The sequence below is a fragment of the Onychostoma macrolepis genome, chromosome 15 (assembly GCF_012432095.1).
Source record: "Onychostoma macrolepis isolate SWU-2019 chromosome 15, ASM1243209v1, whole genome shotgun sequence".
In the NCBI taxonomy this organism is placed as follows: Eukaryota; Metazoa; Chordata; class Actinopteri; order Cypriniformes; family Cyprinidae; genus Onychostoma; species Onychostoma macrolepis.
The window spans coordinates 24545539-24562667 of record NC_081169.1 but is presented as its reverse complement, the minus strand read 5'-3'; the positions used below and the strand labels follow the sequence as shown (position 1 = coordinate 24562667).

Genomic DNA, 17129 nt, shown 5'->3' with positions numbered 1-17129 from the left:
TCACTCTGGCCACAAGCGAAACTCTGAACAAAAAAAACCCCAAAAAACATTGAAGATTTACCTCTTTTATCAACTCCTCATCTCTCTGAACAAACATTAATTCACACATGCATCTCTCTGTACCCACACTGATGATATAATCATATTTTGCAAAATTGATGGCATTAATTAATGAGCAACTCAACCCACCAGATAAAAACAATTCCATGAAGAAAATGAAAGCGAAGGTGTGCAAATTGTTATTTGAGATCATCTTATCAGTCATTGCAGTGGAGGCTGAAGATCTTTATCAAATCTCCATGTGCAATACTTTAAACTACCATGGAAACTGTCATGAAATGTGGCACTTCCTTTAAACCAGCCAAATTAAAGGCCTGCTTTGTCATAAGTCTTGAGATTCTCTATTTTTCCAATGGCATTATGGGATTCCTAAAGACCAATTTATACTTCTGTGTCGAACCTATGCCGTAACCTACGTCATACCTGACATGCACCTCTCCAAAAATCGAAGCTGTGCATCGGTTTTCATTTATACTTCTGCGACGTCGTCCGCGTTGGCGTGAAGAACACATGCAGACCGCTAGTCTGCAGTGTCCACGGGCATGTTGCTTGTGAACCCGCAGTACCATGGCAAAAGCCAAAGAACTGGACAACTAGTGATGTATAATGCTATGTAGTATTTAAATGATAAGACACTTGTTCTTTGCTTTGTTTTATTTTAAATAAGAAGGTGTAACAAACTATATTACTGTGCTCATTAACACACACAAAACTCAAGTGCATACGGAGGGAGGGGTTCTAGCAGACCAATCACAGCGCATAGAATTGACGTTTTGATATATTTACAGTAGTAAATTTACAAAATATCTTAATGGAATATGATCTTTACTTAATATACTAATGATTTTTGGCATAAAAGAAAAATCTATAATTTTGACCCATACAGTGTTGTTTTTGGCTATTGCTACAAATATACCCCAGTGACTTAAGACTGGTTTTGTGGTCCAGGGTCACATATCGTCCTAATGCATGGTGAGGAGGAGAGTTTGAGTGGCCAAAGACTCTCCAAGGATCACGGCTGGAGAATTGTAGAGATTAGTTGAGTCTTGGGGTCAGAAACCTAAAAACAAATATATCAAACAGCCCCTACATCACCACATGTTGTTTGGGAGGGTTTCAAGAAAAATGATCCTCACTCATCCAAAAACAAACTGTGCCAATATTAGTGGAGGGCACTGTATAGACAGAGAGATAGAGAGACATATAGCGCTAATAATTAATTAAATCATAAAAATGTTAATTTAAAGGGGTCATACAATGCTACATGCACTTTTACAAGTTGTTTGAACTGAAATGTGTGTTGGCAATGTATGTATACAACCACCCTATAATGATTAAATTATTTTTATATTTTTTATTTTTTAACTACTAAAATCTTTACCCCTTTCTCAAATCTAGCCGATATCAAATGCCTGTCTGTGTGACGTCACACGGACAAAGGCCGCTCCCAGGATAGTTTGATTGACAGTAGCGTTTTAACACAGACTGCACTGGTGTCTTACCTCAGACCCGCCCTTTAGTGAAGCAGGATTTATACTTTCACCTAGCTCCGCTTCGCGAGCCTCCGCTGACTGCATGTGCACCTTCCCAAACAGACGTTAAGTCACGAAATTACTAAAATGGCGATTAAAGCTGCAAAGCTGTGCATGCATGTATGTGCATTACATTTAAGAACGTCTCTCAAATGCATGCAGCCTACTGAAATATTCTGCAATTCGAAATCACAATAGGGCGCAAGATGATAGGCTATGTACATTTATTTTATTTTATTTTATTTAATGCACTATTAGGCCAAATGTGAGCACAGTGCAGTTAAATGTATTAGAAAATATGCACAAATTTTTCATTAACTTGTAAAGTACGAAAATGAAACCATAAAATGCATAAAATAACTCATTTTAGGTTCTTACATTATTTTCCTTTCTACAGAGCTCGATTTAGGTATGACAAAAGTGCTGCAATGAATTAATTTTGACAACTAATAGAATGTTAGAATAGAACGACTGATAACTTTTTCAGAGTTCATTGATTAGGCCTATATAAAATTCAGTGAAGGTTGACTATAGTTATCTGCATGTCTCATCCATGAGTGGGTCTATGCAATGATGGAGAACAAGATTTTGGGGGTGTTAAGACCCAGAACCAAGCTTACTGAGCAATAAAGCTATAGTGAGCCCTTTTATTAAAATACCTGGAGCCTAGGTAATACAAAAAGTGTCATTCACTCAGTATTACCTAATGTAATTCACAAGTATAGCAGTTACAATTAAGTACAAATTAATTGTATTCAGTTGTGTTTTAGGCACTAAAACAGTCCAGTACTTTATAGTCAAATCCATTTCTATGTTGAAATAATGAAGATTTCGAGATGGTCCTCACTGCAGAACACAAGATCCAGGGGGTGGAGTTGAATCTAGATCCAACTCCTCCCACCTTACATAGACCTAAACCTACCCGTCTCCACCCCCTGATCCATAAACCCACCCATCCCCACCCCTAAACCTACCAATCTCCACCCCCTGGATGTGGATCCAACTCCGCCCCCTGGATCTTTGTTCTGCAGTGAGGGGCTACTGAAGATATCTGTGCCACCCCAGACTGGTTGCTGCCCCCTTCCTGGCCACCCCTATGAAAGAGAATTAATTAATTTGCGAGAAACTGAGAAGATTGTAAACAACGATACAAACTAGCCACTTTTCACTGAAAATTGCCGATGTAAATTTAAAATAGGCCATCTGTGTAATTCAAGTAGATTCAATGAGTTGAAAACTCTTGCTACTTCATACTTAAATACAAAACAATGCTGAACTTTGACAAAAAAGAGATTTGTAAATGTTATAATAGTGATTTTATAATGTCTAAATATAAATCCATTAGCAAAACATGTGAAAAGAACTATATTACAGAGTGGAAATGGTAAGGGAGACAATAAATGATCCTCTGCTGCCATTTAGTGGCCATAGTGGGAATCATAACATTCATTTTAATAGTATTTGTTTTTCTAACAGGTGAAATCTTGGCAGAAATCTTCCACTTAGCATGGCAATTTTTCCATGAATTATCTATTTAAGTAAAAATTAAGTAAAAAAAAAAAAGTTCTTTAAAATAAATTTTACTATAGAAAAATGTGCAAGAATATGAATAACTTTTAGGCAAAAATAAATAATATTATATTATGTAACAAGTGAGCAATATTACATGTGTTTGAAAAAATAAATAAATAAAAGAATAAAAAAAATGTGTTTTACTGTCTGGGGTCTACCATCAGGAGTTAAAGGGGATGTTATGTGACACACTTTTCTTTTCATTTTTTTTCTTGTTTTTACTTTTTACTTTTTTCCCTATGGTATTAAAAAATAGGGAAGGGGGTTCAAACCTTTATCACTTTTTTTCACTCCTGATGAGTCTGTATCCTTCCATGCACAAGCTAGTAATGGGCTTTTGGTCATTGACTTCCAGAAAGTTTTCTGTGCAAGTTAGTGTTAGAGGCTACTAGAATACAGGGGGGCGCCGGCATTGATCTTGCATACCCTTCGACAAATGTGCAGTTGCGCCCCTGCTCTTACCACTTCCGTTGTTAGTTCTTTCGGCATCCCTCCACCTTCCCATCTCCTCCTTTATGCATATTTATTTAATTTATCCTTCTGTCCATAGGGTGGCTATCAGAGCTCGAGTAGAATAATCTCTCTGAGCCCTCCATTGCAGACATCAAGCCAAATCCGTTTACCACTAATGCTAAGATTATATGGGCACACAAACTCGTGAAACTCTTATTGGAAAAAATTAATATTTTATTTGTTTACCTGCATGTCATATGACCATAATCAACGCCAGAGAGCCATTAACGTGCAAATGTGATACGTCATTATTAAAATATTTACTTTAAAAGCTCAGGGGTAATTCATATAAATTAGGTGAAAGAGGAACAGATGACAAAAAAGTTGGTGAATTTGTGAATCTGTGCATTTTAATGTGTTTGACATACGCCTTCCAAAGGCTACATGGTTAAATAACTGACTGAGTGATAATTCAAATAAACATTTATGTTTTCATCAGTAGTTGATGAAATGTTGAAACACTTCTTAAACCTGAAATGATTTTTGTAATTACAGTGGTCAAATGCTGTAGCCACCTGACTAATGATTGATCTCTGTGTGAATATCCACAAAACTGGAATACTTTCTGAATAATATAGGCTATTTTAGAAAGGAAAATTTAAAAGATGTAAAAGAGGAATTGGAGTGAGTCAATAAATTATGAATAAATTATTGCTATTGCGTAAATAATATGTAATCATGATGTATTCCATAAAAAGTAACTAGCCTATATAAAACGCACCACGTCGCGATCGATCACGTGACACAAGAACCAATTGCGTTTTGCATCATGCGCTAGGCGGCCTAGCGCGCCATTTTTTAATCAACGGTACCCGCGAATGAAGCTTGAGAGTAACGACAAATATGCTCTTAGTAGATGTCTTACATTTCAGTGTGATAAAAGTGGTTGTTTCAGAACATAGTTCGCAAGTTATGACAACTAAGTGGCAGTCCACTTTCATTGGATCTTTGTGTGCTCCCTCAGGACATTTCTGTCAAAGACCTGTTTTCTGTTTTCCCAAATGAATATTGGGTTGGCATGTCAAACAAGTGAGTAAATAATATCAGAACTGTTATTTGCTTGAACTATCCCTTTAGCAGCTTTTGTGTTACATTGTTTTTATTAGTGGAAACTGAATAACATTTCTTTCTTAAGAAGTCATATTTGTAAATGTAAACAGAGCATCAGATTAAGTTTGATTGCTTTAAAGTCTGCCCTGCTGACAAAAATAAGTTTGCAGGCTGGTTTTTAGTGGGGTTTTGGTCATGCTGGGAGACCAGCTAAAACCAGCTACTTCTATCTTAAAGCAGCTAAGACCAGCCATTCTGCTTAGGCTGGCTTTAACTGTTTTTTTTTATTTTTATTTTCTTCAGCAGGGTGTTTACACCAACGACAATAACTAATAAGATAAAAGTTTTAATAATCATTCTTATTATGTGAGAACAGGAAAGCCTACATCACATCTATAACGATATAATGACACAAAATAAATCACTTCTAAAATATTTTTTTTTCTAGACAACGAACAATTAGTGTGAATGACAAACGGCCCTTTATTCCCCTCCCCGCCCACTCATTCTACACCAATGAGAACACTCGAGTACTGGTTGTTCTCCGTTGCATTGGTGCAGATGAGGTTTTAAAACTTTTGTAGTAGATATGCTTTTAGGTTCACTCACTGTATATTCTTTTATTTGCAAACATTAATTTCGCCCAGTTACACAATTAACAATGAACATTTTAAAATAGACATTCCACTTTCATTTTACATCTGGTTTCTCTCAGGTTCTGGAAACACTTATTTGACGAAACCACATCTGAGAGTAGCTTTTAAGCCAACAACAGGCGTAGAACTCATCACAAACAATATACTTTGTGCACATGTTTAGGCTAGGTTTTGTAAGTTACATTGACTAATTTTATGTGCACAATGCCAACTGTTTGGTGTGTATTTGTTGGGGGGCTTTGCTGGTAGATCGTTTAACAGTTTGAGCTTTAATGCTCCAGTAATTTCCAGACTGCCCCCCCCCACCTTTTGAAAGAAATGTCAAGTTTTGCATACTGTACGCAACGGTTCTCACAGCCACATGAACATGGTGATGCACAGTGAAACTGTACTACAATGACTGAAACCCCTCAGGGAACCCAAATCATCTTGAAGACGCCCTCTGCTCCTCTCCTTCTCTGATGTGTTTTTTTTCAAAGAAGGGTATCCCCACCACTAAGGTTACACATTTTAGATGTGTTTGCACTGGGGGTCTGCCTATGTCTCTGTGAGCATTATATGTATTCATCAAGCTCAATGTGGGTTAATTTACAATGAGCTATTCAAGATGAAACAGTTGAAAATCTGTCATCCTTTGCTAGCAGGTATTAAATATCTCTGGCTTCACAAGCACAGTTTGTGCTTCTAAAGTACAGTACCTATTGAAACAGGGATTTGAGCAAATCCATATAGAATGTCATATTTACTTGCTTAAGGACGGATGGATGAATGGATTATTTATTTAATTAGCAGTAGCTTGGAGTTTATCACAACCATGAACCAGGATTTTCTGCTTGCTATTAGCTGGTGACAGCGGACAGGGGTCAGGGTTGATCTGGTTAGCATGAGCAGTTAGCCCCTGCTGGTAGATGTTGTAACCAGGGCTCAAATTGAGGAGGGATGCGGGGGGATGGCATCCCCCTGGTCGAAAAAATGACAAAAAGCATCCCCTCTGTAAAACCACCATCCCCCCTTACCATCCCCTTTGGATTATTAATTTTTTTGTATTACGTAAAACTTAACATGCACATGAAATGTTAAAATTCTCTACTTATGATCATTAATGAACTAAATAACGGTGATTGGCCAATCAGAGCTTGGTACTGTAACAAGCTGCGCACAAGCGGAAGCAATTTCGTCATTTTTCGTGCGAAATGGTTCAAGCGTAACTTTTGAAGTTATTTTAAAAGAAGAAAATTATTTTTCCTTGATTAGAATTTAAATATATTCTCCTGACATAATGTGTGTGTGACTGTGAGGGACTGAGAGATGATATAGGAGAGCTGACATTATACAACTTTGAGAAAGAAATAAAAAACGTGAACGTTTTGAGAGTTCAAAAGCATTCACTGCGCGATGAAGCCCATTATAATACAATTAGAATGCAATTGCAATTATTCCAGCAATGAAACAAAATATACCCATGTATGAGTTTTACATTTTTATATTCATTGCACAAGCTTGTACTTTTCTGTATATCAGCACATGTGCATGAGGCCGCGAGCACAAATGTGCTATTAGTTCTTTACAACAGTGCAGAGAAATGCGGTCTTTCATTCCATGAATGAATCAGTTTTTGAAAGAATCGAGTGAGCCAGTGATTCAACGGTCCATTCAGTGGTCTTACTTCTTTCGTTTCTATTGAATCAGCCGTTTTGAACGAATCGTTTGATATGAATGATTCAGTAAGTCATTTATTAAAACAGGGACTTGCTGCCACCTACTGGCGGTTTTATTGTCATATTTATTAATCCATGACAGACCTAAACCAGCCAAGGTGCCAGTACAAAAACACATTCAACAAAATATTGTTTAATTATCAATATTGACCAAAATTCCTCTATTTCAGGCCCCAGAAGAAAAAAAAAACTTAAATAATAGTTCATTTAATAAATTTAATAAAATTAGCCACAATAACATTTTTTTTTTTACAATTCGACCACTGGCTGTAAGTACACCTTTGTGGAGATAAAAGCAATATTTATCCATTGATGGTAATTTAAAAGTAGCTTAGTATTCTGACGATTTATTTATTTATTTTGTCAAGCAACATATAAATTGCAAATATATTTCTTTATTTTAAAGCACATGTTTGGCCAGTGACTTTTTCCTGAGTGCTTTTAAAATGTGACTTTTATATTTTTCCCTGTCTGCTGTCTTTGACGTCACAGCTCAGGATAGTCAATTTATATGGTCGATAGTTGGCTTAAAGTTTACTCACATGGACTAAAAGCCACAAAACTCCAATACGGATTTTATTGGGTCAATAAATGTGTTAGATTGGAGATTTTTTTTTGTTTTTAAGAAAATGTCCTTTTACCTACGTAGTGCCTACAAAGATGATGTAATGGAAGCTTTAACCAGTACAGTTACTACAAAAATGTTAAAAAGTATATATTTCATAGGTCTTTAACTTCTTTAAAATGGTACATTGTTATTTTTTTAATATCCAAAGAGGATGAATTATCAAGATGTATATGAAGGAAAACATTTTTTAAGTAAACGTTTTTGAAAGAATTACCAAACAAATATATGATTACGCCAGTTATAGAGGTTTATTCATTTCCGTACATACTTAATGACCTAGTGAGCTTCAGTGTTAATCAGGAAAAAACTGTCTGAGGGTGAGGGTGGTCTGATTAATGCAATGGAAAATTTCATTTCAACCTGCTATATCTATATTGGGCTGGCTGAGTAAGTAATTTCCATCGATCCAGAATTTCTCTTTAGTTAAATTGACCAAAAATCAAAAAAGCCCAACCCTGAAGTCTCTAAGTATGTTTCTTCTGTAAGCTTGAGGGTTTTATCTTCCGATCAGATCTGATCTCAACTTTAAGCATGAGAATTTTAAACATGGTGATACACGACCGGGAAGGCTGACTGTTCTGAGACTATAGCTGACCAAAACCACTGCCAGCACATAACTTGATAAGCAAACGTTGATGAGTGCATAATATGTTTAAATGTCATTGTAACTACAATCGGAGAGCAGAGACCACCTGTAAAGTGAGTTAAGGGGCTTGACATTAATAACAAAAGCCACAGTTTACAGATCACACTAGGACATCAACACATACATATTGATACCCACACACTCGCGATTTTGACCACGACCCTGCATGCAGATGAGTCACTTTGAAATAGCCTGCATCATCTGTGACTGTGCATGTGTGTGTGTGTGTGTGTGTGTGTGTGTGTGTGTGTGCGTCGCGCATGCAAAATTGGAGAGAACAAAACGAGCAGTTTGCAGTTGAGGTTAAGAGTTGGGATTAGCAGAGGTCTAAACAAAGAAAAGTGGATTAAATGTAGAATGTATATTTAAACCCATGTGGTCCAGTGCTTTTGGTTTACTATTAATACTTGATATTGAAAAAGTTTCAGGAATATGACTGCAATGAACGACACTAAAGAGCTCACCCTGACTGAAGGAAACTGCATCAAGTGTAATTTTCAGTATAATTTGCTGAGGTACTTGTGCACAAGTGACCATTTGAACAGTGTTTTCAAATTTAGGTCTGCAGTTATTAATCTTGAATAAACTTTTCTCCTGTATCCAAACTTTTCCTCACAGATACTAACCTCTTTCTAAATACTAACTAAAATTATTTTTCTTCCAGTATTTTGCATTTGCAGATCCCTTTATTCTGACTCTTAACCCTTTTATATGAGCTCCTTGCTTAGATCATATTTGCACTTATTGAAACACCTTGAAACGTATTGACACACTTTGAAAGGGTTGTTAAAGGGGCTAAAACTAACATTTTGCCACATCTGCCAATGGCTGGTGTATTGGGGAAATTTTCCGGCAATGGAACTGTATGTCATTATTTCATTAATAACAAGCAGAACAAATGGGGAAACACATCTACACTTTTTTTCTTATCATTGTTAAGATTATTATTATTTAAAAAATAAACAAATCAATTAAGTAATTAAATCACTTTAATGCTACTGAACTGTAAAGTTTTTATTAATAATAATAATAAATGTGGAGCAGCATGTACTGCAAAACACTTCAAAACATTGAAATACTGTGTGTGGCACGTCACAACGCAGCACATCAGATTACATATTTATGTAATTACAACACAGTCTTTGTGAAATTGATAATCACACTAAACCATATTGTGTCCTTGGGCATTGTTAGAATTAATAAAAAATAAAAAAATCTACCGGCCAACAGACAAATAACACTGTTCTATAAGTTGGTATGTGGCTGTAGAAAGCACACAACACAGGAGTAGAAATAAACAAGAAAGTCCTTTAATAAAGACACAGGCAGGAGATCAACATCAATACTGGATCTCAGGAGCTATAGGGCAAAACACAGGGCTTAAATACTAGAAAAGGTAATTAGGGAGAACTGAAACAGGTGTGGAGTAAATCATCAAAAACCATGGAAACTAATGAGGAACTGAATCAGGAGACAGAAACACATGGAAATCTAAACCAAAACAGAACATGACAATACTCACCAATGACAGTTTTACTAGCATTTGGCGCTTGGTGGGTGTTAATTTTAGACCCTGGGTTGTAATGGTGTTTAACTTTGGTAATGATAATATTTGTATTTCTTTCTTCCAATTAGATGAGAGGATGGTAGATTTTAAGAAATCTCCGAACTAATCCAAAAGCGGCTGCCACACAGCATGTGAGTACTAAACTAAGTTCTCTTTCATGTCTTTTTGCGATTTAAACTGTCAAATACAAAAACATGCATAAGTTACAAAAACACATTAGGTTATGTCTGTGAAGATAAACAGGTGGGAAAGATATCACGTGTATATTAGATCTGTGTATTAAGTGACATTAGTGTAAACATACACAGTACCTACTGTCTATGAGCCAACCAATAAAATAAAAACAGAAAATCACTTACTGCTCTGAACTGAATAATTTCTATAGATTTAATAAAAATATTTTTTTTTTTACTTGAGTGCTGCTTTTAAATGCTCTAGCGTGAAGATAAACGTGGTGGATTGTGTGCGGCTCTCTCAGGACAGGGGTCTTTGCTAATACGGCAGTGTCCGTCAATAGTTGTGGGCAGGGCGTGTAAAATGTGATGTCACAATTTTCGGATTCTGTGAACGGCTTGTTCTGAGACACTGCTTATGATTTATGAGGATTAAAAAAGAAGCATGTGGATTTTTATCATTATAACTATTAATTGTTAAAAGATCACAATCTTGATTCAGACACCCCTGCGATCTCATTTCTAAATGACAATGATTCACCCGTGTCTATTAAACCTTAGAAAAAGTATACCTCATTCAACTTTGCGTTCGCGTTGCTGCTGATGCAGAGAGCCGGCAGTTATTATGTTTAGGTAAGAAACAGCTTCACAAACAGTCTTTTCAACTACACAGTTTACACAGAAATACTGGGATGAAAGTTTATAGTTCGAATATAAACGTTGATGTCTATGGTAGTGATCAAAATGGAGCAAATTCACTTGAAAGTAATAAAATGACATGATTGTAAAGCGCTTTGAGTGTACAGCAATACACAATAAAGCGCTATATAAATGCATCATTCATTCATTCATTCATTCATAAAATAACGTTTGTGTCGATTGCATCGTGATTGTTAAAAAATTATTTGTCATTGAATCGTTCATTTAAGAGATTTGTTCAAAAATGCTGATTCATCCATTAAAGAAACAAGTGAAGTATTTATGAGGGAGTCATTGAATCATTCACTGAAACCACTTTTTCATAATTTTAATATAAAAACAATTGGTGTATTAAATATATTTCAAATACATATTTATATTAACATGTCTAATAATTCATTCAAATTAAACACTTTTAAAAATACTGCAGCAATTAAAATTTTGTCACACATTATTTTGTTTAGTTCAGAATCGTGGGAGAATCTGAGAATTTGTGACAAAAAAAAAATTGTTATTCTCAATTTATCCAGAATCGTGCAGTTCTATTGTGTACACACACTGCCAACACACATTTATGTTCAAACAACATGTAAAAGTGAATTTTGCATAATAGGTGCCCTTTAATAGTTGTTTTTTACCTCGTTGACAACAAAACTGAAACCCTTTAGACTTGAAATGAAATCTCACCCCATCTATTTTGTAAATGTGTTATAGATCTAACTGTGAATGATTCATCCATGTATGTTTCATATTTAATTTCTTTGACCTCATAATGTTTTTTTTTATCAGAATGCTCGATCTTCCGGTAAAATGGCAGACTTCTCTCTGGTGATGTATGCTGGACCCAAAATCCTTACTATCAACTGCAGTCTCACGTTGATATTTGATTGCAACACCCACATTTCAAACTCCAATCAACATCTGATGGATAGAACCAAGTCCTGTTCTATTTTTTATTTTTTTTTGCTCTTTTTCAATAATCCGTTACACTCAGATGTATGTCACAGAAGAAAAGATCTGTTGCTACTTCCATTTCATCATGACTTTAAGGGGATTTCAGTCGTATAGGGAGAATAATTTCATAGATTCTTGAAAGGTGACTGTTTTGATTTGGCAATGACCCAAAACTGCGCAGGAGCTAAAATCAGAAACTCAGAACACCTTGGCAACTCCATAGAAGCACTCTGGCAATAATTTACTACACAATGAGTTTTTCACAGAGTTTTTCACTGTTTTTTCTGTAACTACTTGCATTTTACATTCAAACAAAATGAAAGGGATGACTAATAAGAACCCCTTTGATAGTTTCCCAAAGCATCACTTTCATTTTTGGACAGCTGATGTATAAAGTTTCATACAAGTAGATAATTAACTACTCTAGTACAAAACTTTACCAATTTGGCATTTGGTGTTAGCTGGAAGACCTAAAGGGGTGACCACATAAGCAGGTCAACTCTACCTCAAAAGTTAAGTGGGCCACTGTTTAAAATGCTCGGAAACTGCAGAGTGTGAACAGTAAGAGTCCAGTTTGACTCAACAGTATCAAAACTTTAAAACATTGCAGTTTGTAAGAACCATATAAGGGATCAATCAGAGAAACCAATCAAATTGTCATCTTCTTCTAAGTCTGAGTCATGCCCACCACATACATGTGTTTAAAATGTGTAGACCACCCTTGCAAGGGTCCTAACGAAACCTAACTACAACAAGTCTGCCGTGGGTCATCAGTTCTCAGAAACCTTTACGTACACCCCCTTTCAGTGTGACAAGCTTCCTATGCAGATATATGAAGACATTCAGCTTCCAAATGCAGTGAATGGTCTTCAAATAATTATGGCCTAAATTATTTTCATTTGTATTTCAAGCCTGGTCAAAGTGCATATGATTAGTTAATGCTCTTTAATTGCATGTTTTATTTGCACAAAATATAAAAATCGAGTCCTAATTAGGCAGGTTAGTATGACTGGGGCAAAACTAAATTAAAGTCTACAATAGTTTACTTTGAACAAGAATAACTATCAAGATGACTAGGACTTACACAAAATGCATGAATGACAAGTAGTTCCCAGTTACTACAACCTGACACCAGACTGATCACCGTAAACACAGGCTAGTCAGAAGAGCAACGAATGTCAAGAGTTGTGGCTGAGAGAAACATAGAGTGAGAAAGAGAGAGAGACAGAGGAGAAAACAAGAAACAGATAGTGAGCACTGAATGTGTCATGAATGAATCTTGAACGGGGAAATCAGTCGTGGTTTATCGTGAAATTCGCAGTAACTTGTGGGTTTGCAACAGCTAGATGAAGAAGCCAATGGAGACCAGCTTGATTACTTGTCAGCAATACCAGCGTACGGGAACTGTGACGCCTCAAAAATGCGATTTTTCCATTTCACGCTGAATTGAACCTTTCTTTTTACACACTGTATTTTGAGGTTGTCTGTGTGGCCTCATCTTCAGGTCAAAGGATGTGATGAGCAGTGTATGCAGTTCCTGTCGAGTTTGTAAGTGAAATGCCATATATCTGAAACTGGGACTGCGCTATTAATATAACATTAGTATCTATGATTTTTTTTTTTTTTTTTTGCATGTGAAACTATAAACTAGAACGTGACTGAATGTCAGTCCATTTTTTTTCTGTTTTTGAGGCTTATCGGTTTATCAACAAACATGATCAATTGTCTTCTGAGCATAGCTGACATGTTGGAATTTGTTTTATAAAGACATGATAGATAGATTTGTTTCAGATTCATGGTCTTGTTTTCCTTGGTTCTCATTTTTTTTCTTTTCTTTCTAGTTTGTTTCTATGGTTTCTGATTAGCTCACACCTTCTTCTGTTCTCCACGATTACACTCCCTGTATATTTAAGTCCTGTGTTTCCTTAGTTCTTTGTCTGATCTCCTTTATGCTTGTGCCACATTTAACCCTACAATTTCCTGTTTTTCCCCCCCGTGTATTTAATATTATTATTAAAACACTGTTTATTATTAAAATTTAAGTCATTATTCAAACAGCCTTTATCAACCCCACACATCAAAAGCTTATCGAATAAATAGGGTGACTGTAGGCTAATGGACATAAAGTGGGTACGGAAAGTATTCAGACCCCCTTAAATTTTTCACTCTTTGTTATATTGCAGCCATTTGATAAAATCATTTAAGTTCATTTTTTCCCTCATTAATGTACACACAGCACCCCATATTGACAGAAAAACACAGAATTGTTGACATTTTTGCAGATTTAGTAAAAAAGAAAAACTGAAATATCACATGGTCCTAAGTATTCAGACCCTTTGCTGTGACACTCATATATTTAACTCAGGTGCTGTCCATTTCTTCTGATCATTCTTGAGATGGTTCTACACCTTCATCTGAGTCCAGCTGTGTTTGATTATACTGATTGGACTTGATTAGGAAAGCCACACACCTCTATATAAGACCTTACAGCTCACAGTGCATGTCAGAGCAAATGAGAATCATGAGGTCAAAGGAACTGCCTGAAGAGCTCAGAGACAGAATTGTGGCAAGGCACAGATCTGGCCAAGGGTACAAAAAAATTTCTGCTGCACTTAAGGTTCCTAAGAGCACAGTGGCCTCCATAATCCTTAAATGGAAGACGTTTGGGATGACCAGAACCCTTACTAGAGATGGCCGTCCAGTCAAACTGAGCTATCGGGGGAGAAGAGCCTTGGTGAGAGAGGTAAAGACGAACCCAAAGATCACTGTGGCTGAGCTCCAGAGATGCAGTCGGGAGATGGGAGAAAGTTGTAGAAAGTCAACCATCACTGCAGCCCTCCACCAGTCGGGGCTTTATGGCAGAGTGGCCCGACGGAAGCCTCTCCTCAGTGCAAGACACATGAAAGCCTGCATGGAGGACTTCAAGATGGTGAGAAATAAGATTCTCTGGTCTGATGAGACCAAGATAGAACTTGATAGAAGCGGTATGTGTGGAGAAAACCAGGCACTGCTCATCACCTGTCCAATACAGTCCCAACAGTGAAGCATGGTGGTGGCAGCATCATGCTGTGGGGGTGTTTTTCAGCTGCAGGGACAGGACGACTGGCTGCAATCGAGGGAAAGATGAATGCGGCCAAGTACAGGGATATCCTGGACGAAAACCTTCTCCAGAGTGCTCAGGACCTCAGACTGGGCCGAAGGTTTGCCTTCCAACAAGACAATGACCCTAAGCACACAGCTAAAATAACGCAGGAGTGGCTTCACAACAACTCCGTGACTGTTCTTGAATGGCCCAGCCAGAGCCCTGACTTAAACCCAATTGAGCATCTCTGGAGAGACCTAAAATGGCTGTCCACCAACGCTACCATCCAACCTGACAGAACTGGAGAGGATCTGCAAGGAGGAATGGCAGAGGATCCCCAAATCCAGGTGTGAAAAACTTGTTGCATCTTTCCCAAAAAGACTCATGGCTGTATTAGATCAAAAGGGTGCTTCTACTAAATACTGAGCAAAGGGTCTGAATACTTAGGACCATGTGATATTTCAGTTTTTCTTTTTTAGTAAATCTGCAAAAATATCAACAATTCTGTGTTTTTCTGTCAATATGGGGTGCTGTGTGTACATTAATGAGGAAAAAAAATGAACTTAAATGATTTTAGCAAATGGCTGCAATATAACAAAGAGTAAAATATTTAAGGGGGTCTGAATACTTTCCGTACCCACTGTATATTATTATTAATATTAAAAAATTAATTAAAATAATAATAACAATAATATAAATATATATGCAGTCATGGCCAAAAATACCAGCACCCTTGATAAATATGATCAAAGAAGGCTGTGAAAATTAGTCTGCATTGTTAATCTTTTATTTAAAACAATCACAAAAACCTAACCTTTCATTGGATAATAAGAATGTAAAATGGGGGGAAATATCATTATGAAATAAATGTTTCCTACACGTTGGACACAATTATTGGCACCCCTTGAAATTCTTATGAGTAAAAAAAGTATATTCCCATTCATATTCACAATTTTGAGCACTCCAGGGTGATTATGAACATGAAATTATCCGGCCACAGCTTCCTGTTTCACAGAAATATAAATAGGAGGGAAAACAAAGGCTAAATTCCCTTAATCATCCATCACAATGAGAAAAACACCAAACAACCACATGTTGTTTGGGAGGGTTTCAAGAAAAATTATCCTAGCTCATCCAAAAACAATCTCCAGCATATTCAGTTATCAGACACGACTGGAACTTCAAATGGGACTGGCTCCTATGGTCAGATGAAACTAAAAAATGACTTGACATGAATGCAAACACTCAAGATGGGTTTGGTGAACACAGGGATTAAAAGTACCCCATGTGTACAATGAAATATACTGCTGTATTTTTGATGTTGTGGGCCTATATTTCTGCTGGAGGTCCTGGACATCTTGTTTAGACATGGCATCATGGATTCTATCAAATACCAACAGATAAAAAATCAATACGTGACTGACTCTGTTAGAAATCTTATAATGGGCCATGTTTGGATCTTCCAACCATACAATAATCCAAACACAAACCTCAAAAACAACACAAAAATGGGTCACTGAGCACAAAACCAAGCTTCTGCTATGGCCATTCCAGTCCTCTGACCTGAACGCTGTAGAAAATGAGTGAACTGAAGAGAAGCAGCATCAACATGGAGCTGGGAATCTAAAGGGTCTGGAGTGATTCTGAATGAAGGAATGGTCTCTGATCTCTTGTCAGGTGTTCTCTAACCTCATCAGGCATTCTAGGAGAAAATTTAGAGCTGTTAAACTGGCAAATGGAGGTTTCAAAAAGTATTGAATAAAAGGGTGCCGTTAATTGTGACCAAAGAGTATTAGAGAAAAACATTTTTCATAATGATATTTCCCCCCATTTTAAATTCTTATTATCCAATGAAACGTTAGATTTTTTATGATAAAAAAAAAAAAAAAATCAAATGGATTAACAATGCAGATTAATTTTCACAGCCTTCTTTGATCATATTTACAAAGGGTGCTGATTTTTTTGGCCATGTGTGTATATATACACACACACACACACACACACACACACACACACACACACACACACACACACACACAAAACCAGTCATAAGTAGCACGGGTATATTTGTAGCAATAGACAACAATACATTGTACATTGTATGGGTCAACATTATCGATTTTTCTTTTATGCCAAAAATCATTAGGATATTAAGTAAAGATCATCTTCCATGAAGATATTTTGTAAATTTCCTACCGTAAATATATCAAAACTTAATTTCTGATTAATAATATGCGTTGCTAAGAACTTCATTTGGACAACTTTAAAGGCGATTTTCA

At 36.4% G+C, this 17129-nt stretch overlaps 1 long non-coding RNA gene across 2 annotated transcripts in view; it reads left to right on the top strand.

Annotated features, from left to right (window-relative positions):
- Nucleotides 1–13757, top strand: part of LOC131520431 (uncharacterized) — a 28417-nt gene extending 14660 nt beyond the window's left edge. Inside the window, exons 1-3 of one of the 2 annotated variants that reach the window (XR_009266057.1) lie at nucleotides 4445–4706; nucleotides 10011–10073; nucleotides 11604–13757. This is a non-coding gene — a long non-coding RNA (uncharacterized LOC131520431). Of the gene's footprint in view, nucleotides 1–4444; nucleotides 4707–10010; nucleotides 10074–11603 lie in introns of those variants that run through there. The other variant, XR_009266056.1, reaches the window with a different exon arrangement.
- The last annotated feature ends 3372 nt before the right edge of the window (nucleotides 13758–17129 follow it).